The following is a 13,240-nucleotide window of genomic DNA, read 5'->3' as shown; positions in this document are numbered from 1 at the left end:
TCAACAGGTATCCTAAATGTAATTGCATAAAGACATATGACTGCTTTCCATATATCCCTTCATAATATGGAATCGGGCTGCGGTGACGTAAGCAACAGGTTGATTGGAACGTCTCGCGGCCGCCTCGGTGCCTGCAGTTCCACTCTGTGCCCAGCCTGAGCGCGTGCGGTGTGTACCATCCTCACTCTGGGAGCCGCACTGCTGCGCGAGACCGCTCACTGCAGAACGGCCCGTGACTCAGAACGGCGTTTAAAAACTCCAACGGCCGAAAAAGAAGGAACCAACGGCTGGACGGAGCGGGACGGAGCGTCGGCCATCAGTTACCCGGCAGCTGGTAGGAAACATGTCCGTTAATATCTGAGCTGAATATCTGGCAGACAGCGGCTCTCTCTCAAAGGTTTAGATGGATTCTGCTGAATTTACTTTGTTTTTTCGTCCTCATTTTGGTTATTTAAAGGACAACCTAACACTCCCTTTTAGGCATAAAAGTCTGTTTTAGTATAATTGCCATAAATCTCTGACGGCACCACCAGCAGAGTTTAACAGCTTTATGGATAGATGCTCAAATACAGGATAATACTTTGTGTACATCTGCAGGAGCTCTAGGTAATCATTGCTTTGTGACACTGAATCATGTTTTTGATCAGAAAATCATAAATTATTTTTCCTTCCAGGTGTGTGTGTGTGTGTGTGTGTGTGTGTGTGTGTGTGTGTATATATATATATATATATATATATATATATATATTAAATTATTGGATCAGGACATCTAAATGATTAAAAATTACTTATTTAACTGTTAATAAAAATGCCAAAATTGGCTTTATACTATCTAACAAAAGTACACAGATGGAAATAAGGATGAAAGGTGACCAACTAAAGACAAATCCTCTCCTATTTTTTATGACTTGCATTGTTATCTGAAGCTACATTTAACCTGAAAAAGATATATTAACCTCTAAGGTTTACCAAGATGCCATTTTTATTATGCTCTTTTTGTTTCCCAGTTATCATTAAATCTTTCCTCCTTATATTACTTTTATTTGATGCCATTCTGATATAAATCACTGCCTGTCTTAGTGGGTTTTGTCAGACTTTTAATTCTGTAAAAGTGATCTTTTGCAAAAATCTGTGCTCTGTTTTTCAGTGTTTAGTAAAAAAAAAATGCAAAAGTTAATAAGATTAATGGTGGTCCAATCAATTGGGCAGTGATTGGATTTTTTTCTGTGCATAACTTCCATCAAAAATTAAAAGCAGTCACTTTCTTTTTCTGCCTCAGAGCCTCGGCAGGCATCATGCTTTCTGTATTGTAAAGTCAGATGAAAGATGGGAACATGAGCTTTCAAAAACCTAATAATCCCTTTTATTCAAACTCAAGGCTCCTATCAAGAAGCCTGCATCACTTTTCTTTCTTGGAAAAAAAATTGCATAACTGTTTTTGTATAATTCATGATGCTTAGAAAGAAAATTAAACATAGCAGCAGGTCATCCTCAAAGAAAACTGGAAATCAGTGCATCTTTAAATCAGACTGTATAATTTTCACAAAACATGTTCTATATCTGCATAAAAAATTGAAAACCAAAGTATTTATGATTAGTTTTATTAGTCAGTTGTTTCTGATGTTTATAGCTAAAATGACAATATATGGCTTTTGGGCGTATGCGTGATGCTCTCAGTCTATGTAAGTATTTATAATTTCATTTAAAAAGGTTTTTGGTTTTCATGTATACATATTTTTTAAATTTTGTTAAGAAGAGTTTACAATCTTCATGCTGTCTGTAAACATTAAGTCAGCCCTTCGTAAACCCAGCTTCATGTTATTGTGTTGCAGAGTTTAGATTTGGTCTCATCTTAATTAGATTGGTTTTATTACTCTGAATGAATTGTCCCACAGGGCGAACACTCGGTCCAGGAGCCAAGGTAATTAAATTATCTGGAACTTAGTTTTTATTTAAGCTGCTTAGTGGCTTCATGATGACACTATGTAAAGAAGCAGCTTCATAAATAAATCATGTTTATTAACTAAAAATGTCCTCTAAGATGTCTTATCATTTAGACTATATTTTCTTTTAAACGCTGCTGTGACATCGTATTAGAGCTAGTCTCATCTCCAGATCCACAGTTGTACCATCATCTTTCTAAATTACAGTAATGATCTTCACACCTGCACAGAAAATTTGGCTTGATCACTTCATCTGTTAAAACACGGGGCATTCGTTATTATCATCCTCTTCATGGATGTTGGGAATGGTGTTGGTTGTTTGCTGTGCTGAAGTGTTACTGGGAGCTGTGGTGTGATGCGTTTGGACAATGGGTGGACAGCAGAGCTGACTGGTCCGGATACAAAGAGATGCATTGTTTAGTCTTTTCTGCTCTAAATCCACCTTTCTGCCTACAGTATCATTCTGTTGTATCTACTCACCAGTACACCCAGTAAGCTGATGTCGAGTTAACCTTTTAGTCTTTATTGTTAAGTCTTACTATTCAGGTTATATTTACTTTATTTTTGTGTCATTGGAGCAACTTATTGGACATTTAGAGAAGATTTATCAATTCAAACTTTTATTTATGTTTGGTTGGTTTTTCTTGGTGCCATTTTATAGAATAATCAAGTAACTTTGTTACCTTCAGTTTTTATAAAATGTGATATAAATATCAAATGTCCCTTAAAAGAAAATTGATTTTAAATCACAACTGTGTCTGATGAAATTGGCTTCTGTCTCTTTAAGAAGCTCCTAATCTTTCCCACAATCACAACGATGCTTCTCAATGAAGCCATTTACAACGGTTCTTACTTAGGGATTAATATGATCAAGACAGCAGCTGCGTTTCCGTCACAAATGTGTCGAAAACTGTTGATATTCTATATGTCGAAAAAATTAAATTTCTCAGTTGTGGTGTTTCTTTTAAATAAAAAATGCAGTTAAAATCCCATGTTAGTTTGTTCACTCGATAAGTCGTTAAAAACACGCCGCGCCATCATCCTCCTGCCACTTCCTGTCGTTTTCTTTGTGGTTTTCGCCAGTGGTGACATCCTGTTGCTGATCATGTGACTCATGTTTCCATTGCAGTTTTATGAAACAAACCGATTTCCCACTGCCAAGAAACCACCGTTTTATCAAAAATCGAGTTTTTGGAAGTTGCTGTGTTTCCGTTAAGCAAATTTACTTTCAAAATGTCAAATTGTGCTATTATATGGTTAATGGCAACGCAGCTGTTCATGACTTGTAATGGTATTAAAATATTGTAGGAGGGAAGTCATATTAAAATACAAACTATTCTGCTTAATTGAGTCAATATTGTCCACTTAAAAATGTTGATAACATTCTAATGAAGTAACTAAAAGTTAATTACTGCAGCTCATTACAACAAAACAAGTCTTTGCTGCAAACCAAACTTAAATTAGATGACAGGTAGGCCTGTCACAATGAGCAATAAATCAATTAATCACATGATGAATTAAAACGAGCTCAATTTCTATTTGCATTATTTTTCGTTTTTCTCTTTTTATATCAAAAACTGGTTGACAAAAATCTATAAAAATTTGGTCAACAAGGACAACTGTTTTTGCAGAGACTTCATAATTTGTTGTATTTGTTGTCTGTTTTTGTTTATTTATTTTGGATATTTAAAATTTCTTCTAGTTCCAGTGTTAAATATTCATTAGAATTTAAAGTTTGATATTTGAGAATGGTTCTTGCATTATTATACCATTATTACCATTATATTACTTGAAAATGGTCTCAAAATAATAATTTTATTGCTTATTGCAATAGATTCTGGGACATTTTATCGTCCAGTAATTTGTTCCCTGGACAGGCGGAGCTTTGGGTGTGTTTTAGTAATTCCTCCTTTCTGCATTCCCTGCACATCCAATCATAAGATCACTTTCTTTCAGTGTGAAATTTGCTGCATGAAAACAGGAAAACCCTTCGGAGCGTCTGTTTTAGTTTTTTTTCTCCCGCCACGGTAAGACTGGCAGGTTGTTTGTCCTCACAGAAAACTTCAGCCTCTCATTTCTGAGCTACTTTGCATTCCTTTATGTAATTCTAGATTTCCCCAAAGGATCATAAAAGTTTAATCCAAACCCAGAAACCTCGGTTATGCAGCTGTGATTAATTGGCTGAGTTAAGAGACACTTCACAAACTCTGTAGGGATTTAAATGTGTCTCTCTGCTGTGCATAATGTGCACTTTTAACTTTTGAATTAAAATCAGATCTTAATAAAATGCAAGTGAGCTGATATCTTGGTTTCCACTCGTGTTTTTGGGCTTCCTAGCATATATGCTAAGGTAGAGAATAATCTCACAGCCTCTAGATTCCCGCCCCAGTGAACTGGTGTTAAATTTCCAGTTATACTGGATTCTGTTGGGTTATAATTTCTTCTTGGCAGAGACGCGCTGCAGCCAGCGATTCTGTCAGATGTACCGAACCCAATCGGCCGAGTGAAACATGACGGCTCTGTTTCCTAAAACGGGATGGAAGGAAAATAATTTGATCTCTGTCCTAATTTTTACTGATGTACATGACAGATGGAAAACCTGTGACCTCTAGGTTGTGACTGCGCATGCTAACAGTCAAATTAGTCTAAAATTAAGGCCTTAAAATGTCTTAAATTCATTTTTTAAAAGTCTGTTGGCTTTAGATATGTTAGAGGACTTATATTTTGTTGTGACAGATCTGAAAAATGAAAACTAACCATTAGTTGCTTTTGAGGTTTTCTTTACTTCAATCTTTTGCAGCAGAAAAAGTCAACAAAAGAAGTGGATCTGTTGGCTGATGCCAGCCATGAATGTCTTTTAGTTCTTGACCCACATTGAGACACGTAGAGGAGAAATAAAGACTTTGTCCTCAGAAAACTAATCCACACTTACGGGAAACTAGATCAAGGATTTTGTAAAGCAGCACACTTGAGAAAAACAGCCATTGTTGATTTTGTTGATTGTTAAAGGAACCCGTCACTAAAATGTGTAGAAACCTTTCATTTTTCCTTCTGCACCATCTTGTTGTGTCTTGGTCTCACAGTGATTAATAGTTTAACTTTGGGTTTTTTTTTAGTTCTGTTTTATTAATATTATGTACATTTTGGCAGATGAGGTGTTTAAACAACTGATAATTTGTGTTATTGTAGATTTTATTAAGGTTAAGACTAAATTATTCAGCATGATTGTAAATTCCCATCCGTTAGTTTCTGTTTGCTCAGCTGAACGCCTCACAGCTTGCAGAGTAAAGGACAATAACAATAATTTTAGTCATCCTGTATGTATCCTGATTATAGATGATCTGTTCTTAATAAAATATACCTTTTTAACCCGGGTTGCCTCCTTTCCCCGTGTTGCCGGGATCAGAGCAGCGTTGCTGTGTCAAACTCTTCTCACCGGCGTCGTTTCACCTCTGATGCTGCAGAGCTTCAGCTGGTTTCCTGAGCGCAAAGACCTCAGAGCTGCGTTCATCTGCCCTGTGGCAGCTTTGGATTAGGGCAGAAACGATTAATCGTGATTAATCAATTATTAAAATCATCATCAACTAACTTAGTAATTAATTCATAGTTAACTGGAGTACATAGATTTTTAAAAATGCCATTTTCTGAAAGAACAACACACTCAGAGCTGTAATGAACCTGAAAATGTACAAAAATATTAACATTTTGCATTAAAATAAATAAATTTGTTCTACTCAAGTTTTAGCTTCACTTGGTTCAATTTCAGTTAAAAAAAGTCTCCTATGAAGCATGTGTTTCTATCAATTATTAATCAGTCAATCAAAAAGATAATCAACCGATCAGCCCTGCAGGGATTTTTCCAAATGTTGATTTTAAAGTATTTTTTAGCTGTAAATTCAATTGATCAAGCGTTCACTAAATGAAAGCTATACTATTGCATTTTAGTCAATAAAATATTTATATTCTTCTAAAAAGTAAATATTTTTTTTCTTTTTGTATTTTTCAATGTATTTATAACATTACATAAAATAATCTTAAGTGATTTCAGTACAAAATCTGCTGAATGAGCTTCTTATTTAATCCGATTGTCAGAATAATCGGTTACTAAAATAATCGTTTTTCTCAGCGCTTCTTTGGAATCTTCTGTGATTTAATCATCCAGTTTGTTGTTTGAGGAGCGAATCATGGCTGGTTTTATGTAATTTAGCTGTTAATTATTCAACTCACTAACTGAGTCATGCAGATTATCTGTACCGGATTATTTCCTCTTTTCAGTTTGATTCCAAGCCTGAGAACAATTTAATGGAAGGAGTATTTAATGGAATTAATGATTATTTAATGATTATTAATTCCAGAATTAATTTAAAAGAGTTGATAGCTGTGAAGAGGAAGGATCTCCTGTAGCAGTCTGTGTTACAGCAGCTCTGAAAAAGCCTCTGACTGACTCACAGAGCAATCCTTAGAACAAAACCAGATGTTTTTTTTTATCACCTTTTTGTCGTGAAGCAAATTTTCACTCAAAAATAATTTCTTTAATGTTCATACATAATGATTCTGTGTTTCAGTTTGTTGATTTAGCTGGAAAAATCTCAGGTGAGACAGTAAGAGGTGCAGTTCCTGCTCAGGTTTTTCTCACACTGTAACTATAAACTTCAATGGATTAAATAATATAGTTCAGAAGACTATAAGCAGTACTTACATTTAACTACTCACTGATGCAGAGTACTGATACAAGTACTTATTAGTGTCAAAACACTCCTTACAATTAAGTTTTTAATTATTTGTTTGAAATATTCTGTAGTGTAGAATAATTTTCTAAGTGGATTGAAGAAAAACTAGTCGGAATCGCCCTGCAGTCATTTTGAAATTTTAGTGTCTAAATATAAAAAGAGACGGCTTGTCAGTTTTATTTCTAAATGTATAATATACTCATATCACTGCTTTCTGCTGGTGTAGCAGATAAAATGCATTGACATTTTTTTAATGTAACATGAAAAACTAGAAGGAAAAAAGCTGTAAGAGAAACTTTTTAAGCCATTATGTCTGTTGTACCTAACATTATTACAACACCATAGAGAGAAAGTAATAAAGTGAAGCAGTAAAGCAAACTGGCTGCAAAATATTGGAGAACCTCAGCAGCGACATGAATATTTAATCTCTGTCTTTTAGTGATCCTCTCTTCTCGTCTGTCCTCTCCTTTCACTTTTTGTCCTCTGAGATGATATATTTGCCGGTTTGCTCACACAGCCGTCTCCTCCTAAATGTAAGGAACGGAGTCTATTTTTACCCAAAGTATGCCACTGCTCCTTTCACATCCCCACCTGTTGAGCTCCTGACCCATTTTATGTCCAGCTTTCTAACACAATGAGCATCCAAACTGAAATAAAGCTGAAAATATCTCCTGAAGCATCTGACACACACCTAGAGACACAATATCTGGTCAAATAATTATGGAGGATTTTATTGTTTGGATGGAGGCGAAGCATTATTTATGGACACCTGAGTTATTGTTTTTGTCTTTTCTCTCTTTCTACCAAAAACTGGATGATGAAAGTCTTCAGTCTGCTGTTTTGGTCTCAACCAGGCCTTTTTAAGGACATTTTTGTTTACAGAGACTTCATAACTCATTTTATTTGTTCTTTCTGTTATTTTCTTTCTTTATTTTTAGATGTTTAGAATGTTTTCCAGTCCCAGTGTTAAATGCTCCTTAGATCTTAACGTTTATTTATCTTTGAGAAAATGTCCTTGCATTATATTACTTGAAAATGGTCTCAAAACAATGTTATCATTTAACTTCTGGGAAAATGTATCAGAATTTATTGTGACAGGTCAAGACATCCGCATGACAATATTTTATTTAAATTGAGAAAAGTTTTATTTTAATGTTTTTAGAAAGTTTTTCTCCTCCTCATATTTGTAACTTTTTGATCAGCTAATTGCAGGACTGAAAACCGGCTGAATATAATTGTACTGGCTGTTCAGCGCGTGGAGCAGAGGAGCGGCGGGTTTCCTCCTCCTCCTCCTCCTCCTCCTCCTCCTCCTCCTCCTCCTCCTCCTCCTCCTCCTCCTCCTCCTCCTCCAGCCGCGTCTCATGAGACGCATTCTGCTTTCTTTGTCTCCCCGTCACATATTCAGACTCTGGCTTTTATCAATCCATCTGCCTCTTTCTTATTTACCCCCGCCGCCCTCCATCCTTTTCACAGCAGCAATAATAACGGAGCTGATGTCACCGTTGCCATGGCAGCGGTGTGAAAACTTGGCTGCTGGACGCGACTTGGGCCTCCCGGTTGCCAGCTTTACGAGGAGAAAACAGTCGCAGCACTTACTGATCGTCTGGACGGTTTTCTGGAGGATAAATCAGGATCTCAAAGAACTAAATTAGTTTGGACTAACTGTTTTTCTTAGAAGAAATGCTTAAACAAAAACATTTTCGTCAACTGAAATATATAAAAACATACTGAAGTTATAGTTATATATGGTTTTGTGTTTATGAATCTATTTATTCGCCTTTCCAACTGATGCGAAGTAGATTTAAGTTTGTTTTTACATAAGCAACTTGATTGTCGGCAAATTACGGCACTATGTTAGTGCCCAAAATGGTGGCAGCAAAAGTTGTGATAAAACATCAGAATCAGTTGGTTGTTCAACAATAATTGAATATTTTGAAGATGGGATCTCATGTATGTAATACTTTTTGAATTCTGCATCTAAAAATTAACCACAGTATGAAAAACTAAAACTTCTACTAATAAAAACTCAACTAAAACTAGTTTAACTAATAAAACCTAACAAGCACACTCTAAAAACTAATTCAGGCTGACTGAATTAGACAAACAAAAAGCCACAATGAAATAAAAGTGAACTATAATGAAAAACCAGAACTATAATAACCGTGGTCTGGACTGGAAATAATCAGTTATCAGGTCCTTTGGGTACAAAACAAGCCCAAATCATCACACCTCCACCACCGTGCCTAACAGTTGTATGACATGTTTTTCCTGAAAGCCTTAAATGTGTGAGTCTATTTGTCCAGTTGCACATATTAGCATGTCTAATGTGTCTCCTCTGCAGGCGGAGACGCCGTGTTGGAGAGTCTCTGCCCTCGTCTCTGGCTCCACCTCGACCCCATCTCCGTCTCTGTGATGCCGGGCTGTGGGTGAGGCTGAGCCCGCAACCAGACTGAAGCTGGGGAAGCTAAAGGTGGTGCGGCGGCAGCTGCTGCTGCAAAGGTACAGAACCTCACGGCAAAAGAGATGCTGAACGTTATGTGTTCCTGTGATATTTACCAACATCATTTAGCTTGAGAATGTTTAAGCTAATTTCATTCAATTAGATTAGATTTTAAGGGGCATTATTATTGGGGCCTGCCATGCAATGGCGGACCAATGCATTGCATGGCAGGCCCCTATTGTTCTACACCTAATAGAATGTCTGGATATTATTTAATTTTCTTCCATCACCGTTAATGCGGCCCAAACCGATGCGTGCATCCCCACAAAAGGGGTATGAAAATGTTCAGCTTGATCCCGAGAAGGGAGCTATTACTTTTAGTGGGATTCTGAGTTAAAATGATGACATAAATTGAGAAAAACGAGAAAAATCGAGGCTGAGAGTCTCACAGCATCACTAAGATTTCTCTCTGAAACACACACACAGGACAGTGGAGGTCTGACTACAAAACTCTCTTTAACTCCCCCTCACAGGCACAAATAGCGGCCTATTGATCTCAAAGTTGATCATGACATAGATACACATGCCTGCTCCCGTAAAATGTTTTCAAAATTTTGCTAGGGTTTATGGTTTTTTGTCAGGGCCCTGAGACCGACGCTGGGTGTCTCACAAGTATAGAAACTCTGTCTTTAGCATCCTGTCTGACAGAGAGAGCCAGCCCAGGTGCAGATAATTAATTACCATAGCAACGGGTCCTAGGCAGAGGAGTCAGTCTCACAAACAAGCACAGAGACAGGCCTCACAATGCATTGTGGGAAGAATACATATTTCCTGTGACTATTCATATTTTGCTTACATAAAATTATTTCTCAGAATTTTTGACTGTGAATTAAAATCCTTAGTATGAAGGCTGAAATTTTTTTAGAAATAAACAATTACTCACTGCCTTTATGTTTTTTACTTTGGACCGTGAGTGAAAGCGAAGCTTATAGTCGTCAGTCTCGGACTGAATTTCACTGTATGGGGTTCAGTCATTGTACTGTAAGGGTGAACCAGGTCAGCATATCACTGAGATGTGGACTTGGCAAAAGCACTTTGGTGGCGGACCATGTCAAGCATGTTACATCTGCAGGGATGTACTCCTCAGAGCAAGTCCAGCTTTGTGAGCTGTAGCTAAAACGCTGGGTCCGAAGTGAAGGGCTCACTTCTGCAGGCCCCCTGTAAATTTTTAAACTTTATATTGCTTTGATTCCTTCATGCATTTTGAGAAATCCTTTAATCATGTAAAAAAGCTGGTTCGTTTGAATGCAGTAATGGTTTTCAGTTGATTTTAGTCAGAAGATTATCAGTAATATTTGACACCACACTAGTTGTTCTAAACAGAAAACGTTTGTTTTCAGAAATTATATATTATTTTATTGTGATTTTCCTATCAGAAATTAACTTATTTTTGGAGTGGAATAGAAAATGCATTCAGTTCAGTGACTCAGTTCACTAAATTTAAACAAATTGTGCAGATTATTTAACCAGACTGATGTTTTCAAGCCTTTGTTTCTGTTATCATGAAGTTTTGCTTAACAGCTAAAGATAAGATTAAAATATTACATCAGACCAATTAAAATAAAGATTTTTAATGCAGATATATGTTTCAGTTTGCTGAAAAGTATGTTTAATATCCAAATAAAAGTTGTTTTCAAAAGTTTAATCTCACAGAAGTTTCTGATTGTAGATCTGCCAGAGGCTTGAATAATTTTGTATCAGTACATTTTATGTGAAGTTCACACATCCCGTCGTTGGATAACATTAGAAAATGTTTTGATGAAGAACATTTCGTCCTCCACAGCGTCTCACCAGAGGAATGAGTCACGCTGCGTCTCCCTGCACCATAATCTCATTATATTTTCTAACTTGTTTGAAAAAAACCTTCAGTTCTCTAATGAAACGTTACGTTTTGTCATAATGAAACACTTCTGGCTGTTTGTAGCTTATAAATAGATTACTGCAGTCGTAAAGCTGAGCTGAATGTTTTCAGGTTAGTTTCTAAATGCATTTTTATCCACATTCATCTAAATAATTTAGTTTTAAGGCTTATTAGTTTCCCTCAGCCATATTCATAAATGAGGTTTTATTTGCTTGCAGTGATTCTGGAAGTTTTGGAGCAGAAACTAAATATTGGATAAATATTAAACACGGTGGCTTCTGTTGCTTTTTCACCATTTTACAAAAAAGTTCACATCTTGTGGAAAGTTTCTTTACTTTTTTGAACGTTTTCCAACCTTAATCTGGTAAGAAAATAAAAACAAAGCGCACTTTTCATGTCCTGAAATAAAATACTAAATAAAACTACAGGAATTTCTAGTTACTCTGTTATTGTACAAATGCTAAAATCTATGTTTTTGTTTACATTTTGTGAAGAAGGAAGTTGCCCTCAGTGTCTTCTGCAAAAACACAAAATCTCAGCAAGTATCTTTGTCTGGTTTCTACTGCAAATATCTTAGTTTTGTCTAAGACCAGATTTTTTTCTCGTGTCATATACGTGAAATAATCTGCCAATGGAACAAGTAGTTTTTCATCGATAGTTAAAACAAGTTGCTGTATCTTGCTGAAAAGTTACTTATAAGTTAGTTTTGTCTCATTTCAAGTGTTTTAAGATATTTGCACTAGAAATTAGACTAAAATTACTTGGTAAGATGTTGTTTCCTTCAGTGACTCTTGGTTCAGTGCCCCCGCAGGCAAGGAGGGGAACAGATTTGTTAATTAGTCTAGTTTGAAACACTGCAGTGTGAAAGTGAACCACACCAGCTGAAAAACTTAACAAATGTTGCAGCTAGGTGCGAAAACACCTTTAGCCGTAGTTTCCTAAAAGTTATCCATCTTTTTCACTTTTTATCCTAACAACAAATCTATCCAAATAAGCCACGTCTTATTTCAACCATAAATTCCTGAAATAAAGTTGTAATATTTTTCTCCCTAAAAGCCCTCAGCATGTTTGGATGTCATTGTGCTCATCTATGTCCGTTTGTCTCCCGTTTGTTTCTGTCAAAACGTTGATTTCTGGCTGGTTTCTGGTTACACCAGGTATGAACACCAGCCGTTTGTGTCCTGCCTGGCTGGACTCTATGGCTGCCAGTGGAGGAGATACCAAAGAGCGCGGGCGCAGCCCGGAGAGTGCTGCTGCAGCAAGGTGAGTGTCCTCACACAGCACCGGATAAAAACAGTCTGGCTGGCCTGCTGATGGAGCACCGAGTATCGATTCCCCGGCTGGTTTCCCTCAGTCCAGCCTGCTGAGTTGGTCGCAGCTTTTTCTATGAAGAGATTATCAGCACTTTGTCAGCTGTTATCAAACCTGCTGTTTCTATGTGCATAATGCAATCTGCTGTGTCCGCCTGAGTCTCTCCAGCTGCGTTTCCATCACAAATGTGCACAAAACTTTGTCGAAAAAACACAATTTCTCAAGAAACGCAATTAAAATCACACGTGAATACGTTTGCTCACGTGATAATTCATTAAAATCATTCAGCCTCTAAGCACTTCCTGTCATCTTCTCTGTCGTTTCCACCAGTAGTAACATCTGGATGCTAATCACATGATTCATATGATGCGAAAACAGAGTTTCCAATGCAGTTTTGTGAAATACATTAATTTAGATACGGCCGAAAAAACCTACCAAATACTAAATCCATAAACTTTATTTATAAACTGTGTTTATTTGAAATTGCAGTGTTTCCATTAAGCAAATTTATTTTTGTAATTCCAATTTGTGCAACTTTATGGTCAATGGAAACGCAGTGAGTTACATTTGTTCTACATTAGAATATTATCAGAACCAAACATGAGTTTCCACCTCAAACTAACAGCAGTGAAAGTTATGAATGAGTTAATCTAAAGTTGATTTAATATTAACATTTAAATTTTAACCTAAAGATAAGTTTAAATGTGTAAACTGTGGTAATGTACATATTTGGGATTAAAAACACATACATGACTCTGTTTCAGGTGGAGTGTGGCAGCTTCGGGCTCCTGATCCTCACCTTCTTCCTGAGTTTTGTTTTCCTTTATTTCTGGAGCGAAGCTCAGAACGACTACAATGACTTTGACTGGTGGGTCTCACAGAACAGCAATTACCA

This window comes from Poecilia mexicana, unplaced genomic scaffold (genome assembly GCF_051168715.1).
Source record: "Poecilia mexicana isolate PSO_F unplaced genomic scaffold, ASM5116871v1 scaffold_13, whole genome shotgun sequence".
Taxonomy (NCBI): Eukaryota; Metazoa; Chordata; class Actinopteri; order Cyprinodontiformes; family Poeciliidae; genus Poecilia; species Poecilia mexicana.
The sequence above is the reverse complement of the archived record's forward strand: the minus strand, read 5'-3'. Positions refer to the sequence as shown.